The 8053-nt window shown below is 40.0% G+C and overlaps 1 long non-coding RNA gene across 1 annotated transcript in view; it reads right to left on the reverse strand.

Moving 5' to 3' along the window:
* The window catches only part of LOC311523212, a 49043-nt gene extending 41588 nt beyond the window's left edge, over positions 1–7455 (reverse strand). The window contains exon 1 of the long non-coding RNA XR_014712295.1: positions 7403–7455. This is a non-coding gene — a long non-coding RNA (uncharacterized lncRNA). The remainder of the gene's footprint in view (positions 1–7402) is intronic.
* Between the last annotated feature and the right edge of the window lie 598 nt (positions 7456–8053).

Here is an 8053-nt window from a genome sequence, read left to right on the forward strand (position 1 = left end):
TAAGTCTTCCTGTTTACATGTATGCTGGCAAGTGGGTAATGAAGTCTTATAGTGACATGTCATCATGTCACCTGAACTGGAATCCATCTTTATTTAACCTGGTGCTTCCCCATTTTTAGAAGGAGGGTTGGGAACCCAGAGAGGGACAAAGGATTCTCCCGCCTTATGCAAAAGCTATATAAGTGAGTGGAGCAGAAGAGGGGGCAATCATGAGAAATCCCCTTGCTACCACCTGAGCTGGAAAAAGGGCTGTACCAGAGGAAAGGATTGTGCCCAGACTAGGAAGGTGTCCAGTCTGTGAAAGAAATTTATTGAAACATCTCTAAGGGTGAGGTTTTATCTGTATTCAGTTTTCTTACTGTATTAGGCATAGACTTGCGTGTTCTATTTTATTTTGCGTGGTAAGTCACTTTCTTCTGTCTGTTACTATTTGGAACTACTTAAATCCTATTTTCTGTATTTAATATAATCACTTTTTACTTATTAATTAACCCAGAGTATGTATTAATACCTGGGGAGGGGGGCAAACAGCCGTGCATATCTCTCATCAGTGTTACAGAGGGCGAACAATTTATGAGTTTACCCTGCATAAGCTTTATACAGGGTAAAACAGATTTATTTGGGGTTTGGACCCCATTGGGAGTTGAGCATCTGAGTGTTAAAGAAAGGAACACTTCTTAAGCTGTTATCAATTAAGCCTATAGAGCTGTTAGGGGACGTGGTTCAGACCTGGGTCTGGGTTTGCAGCAGGCTAGTGGGTCTGGCTCAAACCAGGCAGGGCACTGAAGTCCCAAGCTGCCAGGGCAGGAAAGCAGGGGCAGTAGTAGTCTTGGCATATCAGTTGGCAGCCCCAAGCGGGTTTCTGTGATCCAACCCGTCACAGTTGTAATTTAGGCTTACCAGAAACAAACATGGGCAAAACACCCAGTTACAGATTTAAATAAGAAACACAAGGAAGCTGTGCAAGCTGGAGCTTGTCTGCTCTTAGGCCAAACTCCGGCTTTACATGCACATGAAGTACACATTTATTATGGAACTCGCATACTACAGTGATATGTAGTATCTGAGTTTGTGTTCCATATACACAATACTTAGGGATTTTATTACATTAGGTGTGTGCACAGAGGGACCCACTATTCACCGTTTAATGCAATAACTATAAAAATAATGACAGGTTTCAGAGTAGCAGCCATGTTAGTCTGTATCCGCAAAAAGAAAAGGAGTACTTGTGGCACCTTAGAGACTAACCAATTTATTTGAGCATAAGCTTTTGTGAGCTACAGCTCACTTCACTGGATGCATCGGAAGGTTGAGGACATGGATCACTGCATAAGGTGATCCTGGTTTGGGATCCAATTAGATCTAAATCCTGGAAAACAGCCTTCTAGGTTTTGGAGGTGCAAGTGCAGCCTACTTTGCATGCATCCGATGAAGTGAGCTGTAGCTCACGAAAGCTTATGCTCAAATAAATTGGTTAGTCTCTAAGGTGCAACAAGTACTCCTTTTCTTTTTATAAAAATAATGTTTATTAGAGGGTTGATTAAACAAACCCAGTTAACTTAGTCCTCATTTGTAAATTTAGAGCTGCCTACCACATATTATGTTCAGCACTAGTGGGGGAAGGCAAAACTAGTGGCTCCCCCTTCTCTCTGTGTGAGCATGAAGTGGGGAGAAGGTCAGTGTTCCTGAAAAGGCCCCTGTTGAGGATGAAGCCTGAGGTGGCAGCCCACTGAAAAAGCAGTGGGGAGAGGAGTCAGCAGTTGTGCTCCCCCTCCTTAACAAAAAAGGGGCCGGGGAGGAAGGTGAGACCTGTATTCGCAGAATACAGAAACTGTTTGTGGGGGACCTGGGGAATAAGGAGAAGGGTACGTGTATTGAACTCTTGGCAAAGTAGGCTGCGTTTGCACCTCCAAAACCTAGAAGGCTGTTTTCCAGGATTTAGATCTAATTGGATCCCAAACCATGATCACCTTATACAGTGATCCACATCCTCAACCTTCTCTCCTCTGCTGCTCCCCCCACCACATAAAAAGGTTAGTTGGTAGCTGCAATTCAAGAGCAGGCCTAATTCTAACTCCCATCTATCGCATCTATCTGTACAAGGTCAAATTTAATGAGGAATCTGGAGAGCTGCTTTGAAAATGCCAGCAATAAAACTTTGCACACTAATCATTTCAATATCCCATTAAAATATCAAAGTAATATACAGAGAAATGTTATAGCTAAACTGGAAAACAAATACAATTTGAATGAATTTTACAAGCTCTCAGATCTTTGCATGAATGCTAGAGCCAGCTAAAAAAACAAGATATGGATCATGTCACAGCCCAAAAAAAGACACCCCAAGACCATTTTGAGAAATAACAGGCTTAGCAAGAAAACTACTTGTAATGCACAAGAGACTGATGTGCCGAAGGGCTGAAATGAAGGAAAGTTGGGGCGGAATTCCCTGTCTTTGCTGGAGTTCACGCCCTTTCTGGATACTGCTAAATCATCCCTTGGGATCATAAATATGCTTCTGAAGAGTAAACATTTGCCTTTGATTGCACAGAGTGCCACATTATTTGGAAAAAAAAAAAGGCTCAGAGAAGCTTCCCCCAAGACACACCCAACCAGGATCAAATTACACAAGGTCAGTATCGTCACTGGCAAAAAGCATTTTTTGTTTAAATGGGAATATAAATTAGTAGAAACTGCAGTCTCTCACTTCTTCAACCTGCAGAACACATAGTTCTGGAACTGGACTTATTCTAGGTAGCCTTGGTTTAGCACAAGCTAAGGCAAAAAATTTGGTGTGAGCCTTTATTAAAACAATGGCAGCACATCACTAGAAATTTAAATAAAATCATCCCATCAAGCTAGAATCATGCTGTACTATAGCTAGAAGATGTTTGCCTGTCACTTTGCCATAGGGTGTTATTGATCCTTCCTGCATGTAGGTGGGCTTTGTTCAGGGCACTAAGAACCAGATCTTCAAAGGTATTTAGGTGGCCAATTTCAGTGGAAGTTAGGAACCTTAATACCTTTGATGAGCTGGACTTAAAACCCAGTGTATGGGCAGGCTACAGGACTATAATGTAGATCCTCTGCAGCTCTTACTTAGCCCATTCGCTGAGACAGGGCTACTGTCATTCCAGACTCCATAGCGTGAGTGAGTGAGTGTGAGTGTATGTGTGTGTGGGGGGGGAGGAGGGGGTTGGGCCACAAGATTCCAGTGTCTCTCTTTTGGGCCACCTGCAACCTCTGTGAGCCTCTTCTGGGCTTCCATAGATTTCCAGAGCAAAGCTTCCTCTGATCTGACATACAGTCCCACAATTGCTCTTAAATGCTGCAGAGGGCTTTGTACTGGATCTCTCTACTTTGGTTGAAGCTCAGATACTGAATCAATAATATCTGCACACATACCTATCTTATAACAACTCTTCATCCAAATACACCTGTACCTACTTGTATATCAAAATGCCACAGCTACTTGTGGAGTAACCCTGAATAACAATACTGTCCCCCCAAATCTCTGTATTTGTCTCTATTAGTCTTGCGTCAACATTCATACAAAAAGTGCCCATAGGTCTTACTTATGAATATCCAAACCACACCTAAAACCTGCATGCCTACCTGTGTATTTTACATGTGTATATACTTATACTTGCCTATAAAAATCCCTGTACAAACCAAAGATGATAAAAGCTTTTCAAAATATATATTAATTCTTTTCCAGCAATACATTTATAACGCGATTAGTTTTACCAGTTTTCTAAAGCTGGCATCTGAGAACACATTTCACATAGCCAAGTTAGGAAAAAGAACAAGTTCAGCCATATCATGTGGGATTGCATCTATACCATTAACTATATTTGGAATTGGTTACTTGTTTAAATAATCAAATTAAGTTATGACACAATTAGTGCTAACTTGATCTGTTCTTCACCAATCAACTAGAGTTCATAAAACCATTTATGGCAGCTCTAAATTGACTGATGAGGACCAGATTAACTGGGTTTGTATAACTTGACCATTTAAACAAGCTACCCTTTAGTAAACATTATTATAGTTATCACATTAAACAGTGAACCTCTATGCACACACCTATTGTAATAAAAACCATAAATAAAAAAGTATTATGTGTATGGAATACACTGCTAAACTGTTCTTTAATTTATGAAAGGTCTTAGATCCAGCTACAGATTAAAAAATAAACCTGTAAACCTTATAACATGGCAAGGAAATAACTTTTTTTTTTCTGCTGTGAGACCACACCTGTGCAGTTACCTAATCCCAAAGGCCTATATCAGAGGTTCCCAACTTTTCTTACTGTGTACCCCCTTCCAGATCTACCAGCTGCTTGCATACCCTACCTTTCTCATCACTGATATTCTGTGTGGTGTTCTTAACACTACCTGTCATTAGCCATCTATCCAAATTTCACTATTATGTACAGATATAGTTATGGTGTGATGTATACAACCGGAAAGCAAACCTGACTAAGGTCTGAGCTCAGCTAGACTGGACATTTGCTGGGCACCTGAACTTGTGTTATACAGTGATTGGAGGCGAGGGCTCTGTACATCAGTGTATCTGGATTCTCACTGATACATCTTGAAGTAAATTAACTACTGTATTTTATATAACAAATTCCCACAGAGTTTTAAAGGTCTGAGTCACCTATTATGAAAATTCAATACAAATAAAATAAATAAAAAAACCCACAATTTCTCCCACGTACCCACCCCAAAGATGTCTCGTGCGTCCCCCAGGTATGCATGCTACAGTTTGGGAACCCCTGGCCTATACCATGGTGAATTCTGAGGATTTGAGCAAATGATAGTATTGCTTTAACTGATATCTGACATACAATCTAATATTGTATATCTATATACTTTGTGAGGCTACAAATACAAGACAGGTGCACTTCATTATACTAAGAAAATGGGTTGTACACAATGTGTCTCTGTCTTGTAAGTTTACAGGTCATCATAACCCTTTCTATCATGTTAGTGTTTAAAATAAATACAGTATGATGCTTTTATTATTTTTAGTAACCTAGAAGCCTCTAGAGAACCCACTCAGGAATCAGGGCCCCTTTGTGCTAGGCACTGTAAACACATATCATGAAAAGACAGCTCTTTGGGGGCAGGGACTAACAATCTCAGGTTTGATCCTACAACACAGAGCACCCAGGCAGCCTGCTGAAGTCTGCAGGGCTCCATGTGGGAGTAGCATGCTGCCTAAACACTGCAGGATCAGCACCTGTGAATGCTGACTGTTCTGAGATGGTTTTCAGGTCTTGCTGCTGACTTGCAGAACTCACTTGCTAGACTAAGTCCATTACTGTTCCTACTATAAATCATACAGAAAGTTCTGAAAGTCATTGTAGGCTGTAACTCTGGTATTGAAGCATCAATCTTATGTGTAGCCCTTGACCTGCTTTTATACAGAACCAGTTGGTATTCTGCAAAGAAATCCCCAACTTTAATTGTTAGGGTTGTCTGAGTCCTTTTGAAAAAAAAGGCATGTAGTGCATGAACCTGCCCAGTGAAGTAGTCTTCATGACGGTTTTCTTTCTTTCCCAGCAGATGTTACGTGGCGTGGTACCAATTTTGTGCTGTATCACATCATAGGCATAATATATATATTTTAAGGGTGTTGCATAGTATATTTTCCCCCTTTGATCCCTGCAGATTAGCTACTTTGATCTCAGAACAGGATATGCAAGGTTAACTAATCAATGCTTTCTCTTTTGTTGTTTTTTTAGAGTGTTGTTCTTCAGATACACCCATAGTTCTACTCCTCTTTTGTGTTTATATTAAATGCATCCCTTTTAAGAATTTTTTGTTTTTCTATTAATTAAGAATATCTGTGGGTGTCACTTTTACATAGTGTATACACTTGGTTATGGAGGGTGGGGGGAATGGACTTTAATTCAAGCCCTGTCCACACAAGGGCTTTTACAATGTTGGCTACCACTGTGTTCACATACAAATGTCAAGAACTGTTTTGCCAGAACCTTATTTGTTTTGAAGGTGAGAAAAGAAAACAATACTGTCACTTTTCTGTTTTTACACCATATCACTGAATCCCTTCCTACTGCTAGACAACTGAACCGTCTCATGAATTAACTATACTTCAGAGAGCTTGAGAAAAGTGCCAGTTTTTGAAACTGAAGTCCACTATTGCAGAATAGGAACAAGCAAATAATAAGCAAAAGCAATGGCAATACACCTTTATCTTGCTCAGTATGATATTCAGTCAACATAGACAGTCACATCTCAGTCCTATACAGGAACATGGTACCTCCCATGCTGGGTCAGAACAATGGGCCAGCTCCTAACAGTGATCACTGACAGTGGCCTATGCCTGATACTTTAAAAAGAAGGCATTAAAACTTTCATAAGCAATGATTATCAACAAGATGCCCATTTGTAAACCTTTCTTCCAGGCCCTACACAGCTATAATTGCTGTTTATCTGACCTTAGAAATAAGAGGTAAAAAAGCACAATCATCTACACTGCTCTCACTGACCCAAAGCAAGTTTTTATGGTTCACATACTGTTATATTGCATACATACAATATAGTTTCTTCCCGTTATGTAGCTTTTTTTTGGAGATTCCAAAACAACATCACCGCTGGAGGATAAAAGTGCAACCTGTATATTCAGGAAATTATTCTGTGCTATCTTCCTTCATTAGCTTCTAGTTTTCTGTGCCAAATGTAAATAGTCAATTTCTTTTATTATGGGAATTTATGCTGCTTTAAATGGTCAGATAAATATATATTTTGCCTATTCCATTCCTTTTTTTCCTTTCTCTTTGAAAACCAGCTGCTTTTTGAGAAGTTTAAATATCCCTTCAAGCCAGCAGGATGCAGAAGAGGCTAAGAGGAAAGAATGACATGGTTAAGTACTTATTTTTGTAACTAAAAGAAAATGATCTTTTTTCTAATCATCTTAATTTTAGAACTGTCAGCTATAGGTGACAGCCTGACTTGTTTAGTTCAGCGTTTTCTTTTTTTACCAGAAGAGACTGATAATCCTCATGAAGGGGTTCATTAAACACAAGACAGATTTTTTATTTTTTTTTAATTTTACAAACTGAGCTTCATGTTCAAACAGCAGATGTAACATCCCAGGCTTTCATCCTTGGAGACAGTCTAGGAGACAGATGGAAAAGTTGTAAGTAGGCTTGTAAAATGCTTAGAAGGAGGCAAAATTGCTTTGAAGATTTCAATGCTTCATAATGGCTAGCGTAGCAGGTATAGCAAGTTAGTGGCATACAATCATTTACTTCAGAGAAAAATGACTTTGCCAAAGAAACCTCAGTCGTGACCCATGAATCTGAAGAAGATGAAGCATTTGGTTTTGATAAAACCTCCAAAAATTCAGATTCCCCCCCCCCCAAACTTACCCAAATGCATAGAATTCTTCTGCCTCTACCCACATCCCATTGTCTCTCTTCCTTGCTTCCCATGCTCAGTCTGATCCTTTTCAGTTCACACAAGTGCATTTCTAAATTCTTCTAGCTTCCATAAATCTTACCTTACACTGCATCCACCTCTCGAGCTGATCTTCCCACTCACCCGACCCTTCAGCCACTCCCTTTCTCTTCTTCTCATCCTTTGACCTCCCAGCTCCTACTGCACTTGTGGCAGGACCTCAGCAAGCCTGGCAGTTTATGCTAGGCTGGCTATTTTGTCAAGAATTCTTGCTTCCCTGGTCCAGAAGTATACACAGGCATATGTAGAATATAAAATAATGATTCCCCCTGCCCCCAATTATGCCATGAAATAAAAAAGCTACTTAACTGTACTTCTATAGGTCTGTTCCGTAATTCAGCAAATTTCCTGGTATCTGTGACATCACAGAATAATGCATTCTGGGCATCACAGCACTAGCTATTGAGCTAGCTATTGTGACATTCAGGAACTTAAATAAAAAATAATGCTAACTGTAGAGTACACGCTCCCTGTTGGAACTGAATTAGGCCAAGATCTTCACAGGTATTTAGGCATCAAACTACCATGGATTTCAATGGGAGTAAGGTGCCTAAATACCTTTG

Source organism: Lepidochelys olivacea (assembly GCF_965140295.1).
Source record: "Lepidochelys olivacea isolate rLepOli2 genome assembly, chromosome: 7".
Classification (NCBI taxonomy): domain Eukaryota; kingdom Metazoa; phylum Chordata; order Testudines; family Cheloniidae; genus Lepidochelys; species Lepidochelys olivacea.